The sequence below is a fragment of the Hylobates moloch genome, unplaced genomic scaffold, assembly GCF_009828535.3.
Source record: "Hylobates moloch isolate HMO894 unplaced genomic scaffold, HMol_V3 SCAFFOLD_24, whole genome shotgun sequence".
Classification (NCBI taxonomy): Eukaryota; Metazoa; Chordata; class Mammalia; order Primates; family Hylobatidae; genus Hylobates; species Hylobates moloch.
In genome coordinates this window covers 20,196,979-20,208,673 of record NW_026652299.1, presented here as the reverse complement: position 1 = coordinate 20,208,673, position 11,695 = coordinate 20,196,979, and positions in this window count along the sequence as shown.

Here is an 11,695-nt window from a genome sequence, read left to right as displayed (position 1 = left end):
AAATAGATAGATAAGTGATGATTGATACATAGATAGATAGACAGATAGTAGATTTGTATGTTAAGCTGAAATTGAAGGGAAAAAATGCACTGTTAATTATATGTATATGTGTAATTGTATGGGTGTATATGTTTGTTTTGAAGAAGATTAGAAACAAAGAAAGAAAATCACACAACTGTTAACAGTGGTTCATTTCAAGAATGGGAAATCCATCTGGTGTTTCTTTTTCTTTTTATATTTTTTATTATATTTTCTTTGTTATTATTTGGCATATTTCAGTATTATTTTCTTATAAGCTTTATTTCCTTTTTGATATTTATTTTCCCATCAGCATGTTCACAACAGACACCTATTACCTGATGATTATACAAAAATAAAAGTTGTATTTTTTATCTGTAATTTTGAGAGCAGACCACAGGGAAGGAAAACTTCTAGTTGGAGAGTCTATGCACAGTAGAGATTCTAGAAATATTACTTCTTGCAGAATGAACACGTAAGACAAACTATGGAACTCAGAAATCTCAAGCATCTATAAAGTCCGTGTCAGTCGTAAAGACTCATTAAAATGGGCTAACTAAGAGTCCAGGTTCATCCCCACCTCACGGCTTTTTGCATCTTACCTTCACCTGGGGATTCTCACGGGGCTGCCACTTCAGGTCACAGAGGGCTCAGCCCAGTTTTTAACTTCCCTGGCCGCCTATGCTAAGGCAATCCTGCTGTCCTTACCCAGATAATGCTGACCATATTCCTTTGGATTATCTTCTTCACAATGAATATCACAGTCTTATATCAGCTTTTTTATCTACTCTTCTGTGTATTGTTGAACACTGTCCACTAAATGATAAGTGGCTGAGGACTGAGGTTGTGTCTGACTTGTGCAATGCCCCTCGCCAGAGCCGGGTACACCTCTATATAGGCAGAATTTAAGATATTTTTTAAATTAATGATTGAAGTTGATTTTTAAAAACTAGCTTAAGCATTTGTCAGGTACCAGAACATTTGAATATTTAGAAACCATTTGTTCCATGGAGCCAGTGGATTCACTGATAATTCAACTCCCTGTTTCTGTAACTGAATACCTGCTACTCTGCTAACTCAGAGTGCAAACACAGCCAATTCTCTTTTCTTTTCCTAATTAATCTAACTGTCTTGTAAGAGGAAATGTCAGTATCCTACTTGCTTGTTGCTGAAGTAAATGAAAAATGACCTGATGAACCAAAAGGATTTGCTTCTCTGCCATTTTCTTGATTACCTCATTTTAGCAAGACTTACTGTTTTTGCGTTTTATTCTTCCACTTAGAGGTACCTGAATAACTTTCTAATCTTAGAAAGTTTTGAGAATATTAAAATGTTGCAAATTCCATTAAATACCTTGCAAACAATATTTTTGGTGCAATATTTTATCTTTTCAAATGCTTTAATTATATTTTGTATAAACCTTGGCACTGATGATTTGGCTCAGTCACTTCATGGGCATAAATTAACATATCCTAACTATATTGGATAAACTAACATATAACCTTGTTGGCTAAGCCAGCCCTCATTTTCAAACCAATCCACAAACCCACTATAATTTTTAATTCAAAAATATGTTAATATGCATTCAGAGGAATACTGTAAAAACTGAGTAAACTGCAGATCGCATTATGAAAGATAGATTAGTCTGGGGCATACTTTATGATAAACAAAGTATATACTACTAATACTGATAGGTCTGGCACCTAGCACATAAATTTACCTCTTGTCAATAGCAGGTAGAAAATTTAAACCAAATTAGGATTACCTGTGATTGGAAGAAAATGTTGTAATTTGATTTCAAAAATAAGCTTTAGAGCTTTTACATTACACCAACATGAAAACATATGTAATTATTTTAATTGGTCGATTTAATTGAACATCATCTGATTTTTTTTTTTTTTCGTAATTCTAGAACACATTCCAAATTCCTTAAGAGAACTTCTAATTCTTTGGTTATTTGAAAATATTTTTTCTTTTTAGCACATTGCAGGTCATAAAAATAAGTATTAACCAGAGCTGGAAAAAAAAATGGGAAAAAAGCCAGTTTTCCTATTCAGTGTTTGTTACTGAGTCTTTTTTCTTCACTCCTCCAGGACTCTGCCTGATGTAGCTTAGATATTTGTCCAAATCTCATGCTGAATTGTATCTTCAATGCTGAGGGTGGGGCCTGGTGGGAGGTGTTTAGATCATGGGAGTGAATACTTCACGGCTTGGTACTGTCCTTGTGATAGTGAATTCTCATGAGATCTGGCCATTTAAAAGTTGGGGGTATATTTCTCCTACTCTCTCTTGCTTGCTCCTGCTTTTGCCATGTGAAGTATCTACTCCTGCTTCACCTCTGCCATGATTGAAAGCTCTCTCAGGCTTCACTGGAAGCCACGCAGATACCAGCATCATGCTTCCTGTAAAACCAGCAGAACCATGAGCCAATTAAATGTCTTTTCTTTATAAATTACCCACTCTCGAGAATTTCTTTATGGAAATACAAGAAAGGCCTAATACACTGCCTTAACAGAAATGCATTCTTTGACAATAGGTGATGGGTGAAAGAGGAAACATGACTAAGTGAATATTGTAATTAGTCCCCTCTCTTACTCTACCATAGATATGAAATCAGACATCCCAATACAGCACCCACATACTCTCTTTCTGACAAGTACATCAACCTTAACACATTTTTAATGCATGAAAGACTAAAAGCCCTGAGGATATATGGCACCTTACTTATTAAAGAAACCTTCCTCTTAGATGTCTGGGAGGATGTGCACTTTTGTAAGATTTGAGATGGATGAAGAAATGTCTTTCTTTTTTAAAGTAGAAAAAGCGCTGTTTTAAACACAAGCAAGTATTCAGGGAGATAAATTTCAAGAAAATATGAAATATGAAATATGAAATTTAAGGTTCTGGACACTGATTTTTTTAAAAAGTATGTCCACAAGTAACTCTGACCAAGTCTAAAGACTGCTGTTGTAAAGCACCCATCACTGGACAGACTCATGTCTGACTCTTCCCCATCCCTCTCTGGAATAATACCTCCTTTAAACTCCTAAAACCCAAGAATTAATGACACCCCCCTCCCTCAGCAATGAAGCTTCTCACTAAACCTCCCAAAGAACGTTATCATCAGTGACTCCAGGAGGTCCTTCTCCCAGCTTGTTGAGATGTAGCTTCCCTCAACAAGATGGGAGAAGGACCTCCTGTGATCCAAAGGTGACATAACTATTCTAAGGGAGGCAACCCAAATTATTCCAAGGTTATTGCTTAGAGATATCAGTTTGAAATGAAAACGATTCCCTTGTGAGAACATATTAGGTATTCCAACTTCATTGTTAATGAACGCAAGAGCTTTAGTTGTTACCTACCACTGCTGTTGCTATTTGTTAACTCATTAATTAATGCAAAAATGGATTAGTGCAGAAGAAGAGTCAGTAAAGTCTTCAGAATTGAAAAAAACTGGGCTCCCATCTCTGCTTTGATCCTTGCCAGATACATGATGTTGGACAAGCAACTCCTGAGTTTCTGTGTTTTTAACTATTAAATGAAGATCAAATTACCAACGTCATAGGATTTTGAGGATTAATTGAACTGACACCTGTAAAGTCCATAACATAGCTGCATGCCTGGCATAGCAGCCAATTAATATAATGTTAATTCCATTTTCTTATTCATCATTTGCTATGTGCAAAATTATCAAAGAAGAAATGAGATATAAATGCCTCTTAGCACAAAATACTGAGAGGCAGCCAGATGTAGGAACAAAAATTAAAAAGAGTTGATTAGAGGCTATAAAAAAGAATGTACCAAGAACTACGGAAGCACAGAGCCAGAAGCCAGGAAGGCAGACCTTCATGTGGGTAGTTCCATATGGCTTAACTCAACTCAGTATAACAAATTGCCCTTGAGATCCTGCTCTCTGCTCAGCACTATTGTGTCCAATGGACCATTCAGAGTATCAACTATAAACTCTGTTCCTTGGTAGTTTATAATTTAGTTCAGAAGACAAGACTTACAGAAAACATAATGTTTTACAAATATTTTTGAATGTCTATATGTGCCAAGAACTTTACAATATATAGGGTATACATGGTCCTTTTTAAAGCAAAATTCTATTCATAGAGATTAATAAGTAAGAAGTTAATCAATTAAATAATTAATGTCACCAATTTATGAGGTGCCAAGAAGTAATAGAGAGGATGCGTGCTGTGGAAGGTCCTGCAGGGACATGGCATGTCAGGCTGCCTTCAAACTCACTCTGAAGACCCAGGCCACCCTTTCTGAATGTGTAGAGTTCAGAGGCAGAATCTGCAACTTGAGTTTTCCATGCAAAGGAAATCCTTTTGGTTTTCATACATCATATAATTTAACATCCCTACTCTGCTTTTTCTGGAGACCACAAGTAATGAAATGATCACCAGGGTTATGTATTCCATTTGTGATATATGAACCATTAATTCTTACCAGATTATATATATATATATATATACGCACACACACACACGTGCGTGTCTGTGTGTGTGAGATCATTATTCTAGCTATTCTGGACTCTGCTCTTAGATGCTCACTGCTTCACCATTTGACTCAAGATACCTGACTTTGTAGAATATACAGTCACAAGAATTGATTAGGCTTAAGACATATTTTAAATACCAAACCCAAAGGAGAGTTCATAACTAGAAATATCAGGTTGCTATTAAATATGATTCAAGATAATGGAGCTGACATAAGGCTATGGATCTTGATGTAATGCCTTTAATTTTCCTAAACAGAACACATTTTTTACAGTAACATGACAGAGCAAAGTGCATTATGCCCAGCCATTAGAATTCCAAGAAACTGTCAACCTCAAAAGAAGTCTTCCCGTAGAGCATAGGGCTAAGAAATATTCTCTAATTTCAATGGCATTATTTACTTTTGACTTCAGGATTCTTGGAAATAGTATTTTCTTACATGTCTGGTAATAGAATTTGGAAGGCAATAATCAGCTTTCTTTTCTTTCTGATCCCCCAAACTGACCACAACTCACATAGCCTCATTCTCACCTCATTCCCAGATTCTCTACATCAGAGAAGACATATGGCAGAGAATAGAGAGGGAAGACACTGGAAACAAGGGGTCCTGTGTACACATCAAGACTTCACTACTTATATGTGTATGACCTTATGAATTATTAACCCCTCTTAACTTCAACTTCTTGACCAATGAAATAGGAAAAACAGTATAGTCCATGCAGAATTATTGTGAGAATATAATTAAGGAGATAATAATCATAAAGCATCTGGAAATCAATAAAAATATATGTATATATAATTACTGTAACAGGAAAAATGAAACCATCTTTTCCTTGAAGGCAAAGGCTCTGAGTTTTGGGGGAAAAAATAGTCACCAATATTTCTCAAATTTAAAGACAATAGTTTGGCATTCTCAAATACAAAATAGCTCAGTTAAAAGTGGTTGAGAGTCCCTCTTTTAAAAAAAATTCACAAACAAGCTGGGAGCAGTGGCTCACGCCTGTAATCCCAGTATTTTGGGAGGCCGAGGTGGGAGGATCACTTGAGGTCAGGAGTTCGAGACCAGCCTGGCCAACACGGAGAAACCCTGTCTCTACTAAAAATACAAAAGTTAGCCAGGCATGGTGGTGCATGCCGGTAATCCCAGCTACTCAGGAGGTTGAGGTAGGAGAATCACTTGAATCTGGAGGCAGAGCTTGCAGTAAGCCAAGATCGTGCTACTGCATTCCAGCCTGAGCAACAGGGCCAGAGTGAGACTCCATCTCAAAAAAAAAAAAAAAAAAAAAATTACAAACAGATGCACAAATGCAGTCAATCAAAAGATGATTTGAGAAGCTGTTCTAAGGGTAAGTTCCACAGTCAATAAAGAAGACCATGGTAGTCGCTTCCAAGATGGCTGAATAGGAACACCTCCATTCTGCAACTCCCAGTGAGATTAAAGCAGAAGATGGGTGATTGCTGCATTTCCAACTGAGATACTGGGTTCATCTCATTGGGACTGGTTGGACAGTGGATGCAGCCCATAGAGGGCGAGCCGAAGCAGGGCGGGGCGTCGCCTCACCCAGGAAGAGTGAGGGGTCGGGGAATTTTCCTTTCCTAGCCAAGGGAAGCCATGACAGATTGTATCTGCAGAAACAGTTCACTCCTGACCAAATACTGCAGTATTCCCACAGTCTTAGCAACCGGCAGACCAGGAGATACCCTCCCGTGCCTGGCTTGGCCAGTCCCACGACAATGGAGCCTTGCTCGCTGCTAGCGCAGCAGTCTGAGATCGACCTGCAATGCTGCAGCTGGATGGGGGAGGGTTGTCCACCATTGCTGAGGCTTGAGTAGCTCACAGTGTGAACAAAGAGGCCAGGAAGCAGGAACTGGGCGGAGCCCACTGCAGCTCAGCAAAGCCTACTGCCTCTATAGATTCCACCTCTGGGGGCAGGGCATAGTAGGACAAAAGGCAGCAGACAGCTTCTGCAGACTTAAATGTCCCTGTCTGACAGCTCTGATGACAGCAGTGGTTCTTTCAGCATGACGTTTGAGTTCTGAGAAAGGACAGACTGCCTCCTCAAGCAGGTCCCTGACCCCCATGTAGCTTGACTGGGAAACACCTCCCAGTAGGGGCCAACAGACATTCAAACAGGCGGGTGCCCTTCTGGGATGAAGCTTCCAGAGGAAGGATCAGGCTGTTCTGCAGCCTCCCCTGGTGATACCCAGGCAAACAGGGTCAGGAGTGAACCTCCAGCAAACCTCAACAGACCTGTAGCTAAGGGATCTGACTGTTAGAAGGAAAACTAACAAACAGAAAGGAATAGCACAAATATCAACAAGAAGGACATCCACACCAAAACCCCATCTGTTGGTCACCAACATCAAAGACCAAAGGTAGATAAAACCACAAAGATGGGGAGAAACCAGAGCAGAAAACCTGAAAATTCCCAAAAACAGAGCGCCTCTTCTCCTCTAAAGGATCCCAGCTCCTCGTCAACAAGGGAACAAGACTAGATGGAGAGTGAGTTTCACGAGTTGACAGAAGTAGGCTTCAGAAGGTCTGTAATAACAAACTTCTCCAAGCTAAAGGAGCATGTTCTAATCCATCACAAGGAAGCTAAAAACCTTGAAAAATGGTTAGACGAATGGCTAACTAGAAAAAATAGTGTAGAGAAGACCTTAAATGACCTGATGGAGCTGAAAACCATGGCATGAGAACTTCATGACAAATGCGCAAGCTTCAATAGCCGATTCAATCAAATGGAAGAAAGTATATCAGTGATTGAAGACCAAATTAATGAAATAAAGTGAGAAGACAAGATTAGAGAAAAAAGGGTAAAAAGAAATGAACAAAGCTTCCAAGAAATATGAGACTATTTGAAGAGACCAAATATAAGTTTGATTGGTGTACCGGAAAGTGACAGGGAGAATGGAACCAAGTTAGAAAACACTCTTCAGGATATTATCGAGGAGAACTTCCCTAACCTAGCAAGGCAGGCCAACATTCAAATTCAGGAAATACAGAAAATGCCACAAAGATACTCTTTGAGAAGAGCAACCCCAAGATACATAATTGTCAGATTCACCAAGGTTTAAATGAAGGAAAAAATGCTAAGGGCAGCCAGAAAGAAAGGTCAGGTTATCCGCAAAGGGAAGCCCATCAGACTAACAGTGGATCTCTCAGCAGAAACCCTACAAGCCAGAAGAGAGTAGGGGCCAATATTCAACATTCTTAAAGAAAAGAATTTGCAACCCAGAACCTCATATCCAGCCAAACTAACCTTCATAAATGAAGGAGAAACAAAATCCTTTACAGATAAGCAAATGCTCAGAGATTTTGTCACCACCAGACCTGCCTTACAAGAGCTCCTGAAGGAAGTACTAAACATGGAAAGGAATAACTGGTACCAATCACTGCAAAAACATGCCAAATGGTAAAGACCATTGACTCTATGAAGAAACTGCATCAATAGCAGGCAAGATAACTAATATCATAATGACAGGATCAAATATAACAATATTAACCTTAAATGTAAATGGGCTAAATGCCCCAGTTAAAAGACACAGAATGGCAAATTGGATAAAGAGTCAAGACCCATCAGTGTGCTGTATTCAGGAGGCCCATCTCATGTCCAAAGATGCACACAGTTTCAAATAAAGGGATGGAGGAAGATCTGCCAAGAAAATGGAAAGCAAAAAGAAAAAAAGCAGGGGTTGCAATCATACTCACTGATAAAACAGACTTTAAAACAACAAAGATCAAAAGAGACAAAGAAGGCCACCATATAATGGTAAAGGGATCAATTCAACAAGAGCTAATTATCCTAAATATACATGCACCCAATACAGGAGTACCCAGATTCATAAAGCAAGTCCTTAGAGACCTACAAAGAGACTTAGACTCCCACACAATAATAATGGGAGACTTTAATACCTCACTGTCAATATTAGACAGATCAATGAGACAGAAGGTTAACAAGGATATCCAGGACTTGAACTCAGCTCTGCACCAAGTGGACCTAATAGACATCTACAGAAATCTACACCCCAAATCAATAGAACATACATTCTTCTCAGCACCACATCACACTTATTCTAAAACTGATCACATAATTGGTACTAAAACACTCCTCAGCAAACATAAAAAAACAGAAATCACAACAAACTATCTCTTAGACCACAGAGCAATCAAATTAGCACTCGGGATTAATAAGCTCACTCAAAACCACACAAATACATGGAAACTTAACAACCTGCTCCTGAATGACTACTGGGTAAATAAGGAAACGAAGGCAGAAATGAAGATGTTCTTTGAAACCAATGAGAACAAAGACACAATGTACCAGAATCTCTGGGACACATTTGAAGCAGTGCGTAGAGGGAAATTTATAGCACTAAATGCCCACAAGAGAAAGCAGGAAAGATATAAAATTGACACCCTAACATCACAATTAAAAGAACTAGAGAAAGAAGAGCAAACAAATTCAAAAACTAGCAGAAGGCAAGAAATAACTAAGAGCAGAACTGAAGGAGATAAAGACACAAAAATCCCTTCAAAACATCAATGAATCCAGGAGCTGGTTTTTGGAAAAGATCGACAAAATAGACACACCACTAGCAAGACTAATAAAGATGAAAAGAGAGAAGATTCGAATAAACACAATAAAAAATGATAAAGGGGATATCACCACCGATCCCACAGAAATACAAACTACCATCAGAGAATACTATAAAGACCTCTACATAAATAAACTAGAAAATCTAGAAGAAATGGATAAATTCCTGGACACATACACCTTCCCAAGACTAAACCGGGAAGAAGTTGAATCTCTGAATAGACCAATAACAGGTTCTGAAATTGAGGCAACAATTAATAGTCTACCAATTAAAAAAAGTCCAGGACCAGATGGATTCACAGCTGAATTCTACCAGAGGTACAAAGAGGAGCTGGTACCACTCCTCTGAAACTATTTCAATCAATAGAAGAAGAGGGAATCCTCCCTAACTCCTTTTATGAGGCTAGCTTCATTCTGATAAAAAAGCTTGGTAGAAACACAACAAAAAAAGAGAATTTTAGGCCAATATCCCTGATGAACGTCGATGCAAAAATCCACAGTAAAATACTGGCAAACCAAATCCAGCAGCACATCGAAAAACTTATCCACCATAATCAAGTCGGCTTCATCCCTGGGATGCAAGGCTGGTTCAACATACACAAATCAATAAATGTAAGCCGGCATATAAACAGAACCAATGACAAAAACAACATGATTGTCTCAATAGATGCAGAAAAGGCCTTCAACAAAATTCAACAGTGCTTCATGCTAAAAACTCTCAATAAACTAGGTATTGATGGAACATATCTCCAATAATAAGAGCTATTTATGACAAATCCTCAGCCAATATCATACTGAATAGGCAAAAACTGGAAGCATTCTCTTTGAAAACCGGCACAAGACAGGGATGCCCTCTCTCACCACTCGTATTCAACATAGTGTTGGACATTCTGGCTAGGGCAATCACGCAAGAGAAAGAAATAAAGGGTATTCAATTAGGAAAGGAGGAAGTCAAGTTGTCCCTGTTTGCAGATGACATGATTGTATGTCTAGAAAACCCCATCGTCTCGGCCCAAAATCTCCTTAAGCTGATAAGCAACTTCAGCAAAGTCTTAGGATACAAAATCAATGTGCAAAAATCACAAGCATTCCTATACACCAATAACAGACAAACAGAGAGCCAAATCATGAGTGAACTCCATTTCACAATTACTACAAAGAGAATAAAATACCTAGGAATCCAACTTATAAGGGATGTGAAGGATCTCTTCAAGGAGAACTACAAAGCACTGCTCAACGAAATAAAAGAGGACACAAACAAATGGAAGAACATTCCATGCTCATGGATAGGAAGAATCAACATCGTGAAAATGGCCATCTTGCCCAAGGTACTTTATAGATTCAATGCTATCCCCATTAAGCTACCCCTGACTTTCTTCACAGAATTGGAAAAAACTACTTTAAAGTTCATATGGAACCAAAAAAGAGCCCGCATTGCCAAGACAATTCTAAGCAAAAAGAACAAAGCTGGAGGCATCATGCTACCTGACTTCTAACTATACTACAAAGCTACAGTAACCAATACAGCATGGTACTGGTACTGAAACAGAGATATAGACCAATGGAACAGAACAGAGCCCTCATAAATAACACCATACACCTACAACCATCTGATCTTTGACAAACCTGACAAAAACAAGCAATGGGGAGAGGATTCCCTATTTAATAAATGGTGCTAGGAAAACTGGCTAGCCATATACAGAAAGCTGAAATTGGATCCCTTCCTTACACCTTATACAAAAATTAACTCAAGATGGATTAAAGACTTAAATGTAAAACCTAACAACATAAAAACCCTAGAAAAAACACCTAGGCAATACCATTCAGGACATAGGCATGGGCAAAGACCTCATGACTAAAACACCAAAATCAATGGCAACAAAAGCCAAAATAGACAAATGAGATCTAATTAAACTAAAGAGCTTCTGCACAGTAAAAGAAACTATCATCAGAGTGCACAGGCAACCTACAGAATGGGAGAAAATTTTTGCAATCTACCCATCTGACAAAGGGCTAATATCCAGAATCTACAAATAACAAACAAATTTATGAAGACAGTTTGGCGATTCCTCAAGGATCTAGAACTAGAAATACCATTTGCCTCAGCAATCCCATTACTGGGCATATACCCAAAAGATTATAAATTATTCTATGATAAAGACACATGCACACGTATGTTTATTGCAGCACTATTCACAATAGCAAAGACTTGGAACCAGCCCATATATCCATCAATGATAGACTTGATCAAGAAAATGTGGCACATATACACCATAGAATACTATGCAGCCATAACAAATGATGAGTTCATGTCCTTTGCAGAGACATGGCTGAAGCTGGAAACCATCAGTCTAAGCAAACTATCACAAGGACAGAAAACCAAAAACTGCAGCCCAAAATCTTCTTAAGCTGAAAAGCAACTTCAGCAAAGTCTCAGGATACAAAATCAATGTGCAAAATCACAAGCATTCTTATACACCAATAATAGAAAAACAGCGAGCCAAATCATGAGTGAACTCCCATTTACAATTACTACAAAGAGAATAAATTACTCATAAGTGGGAGTTGAAC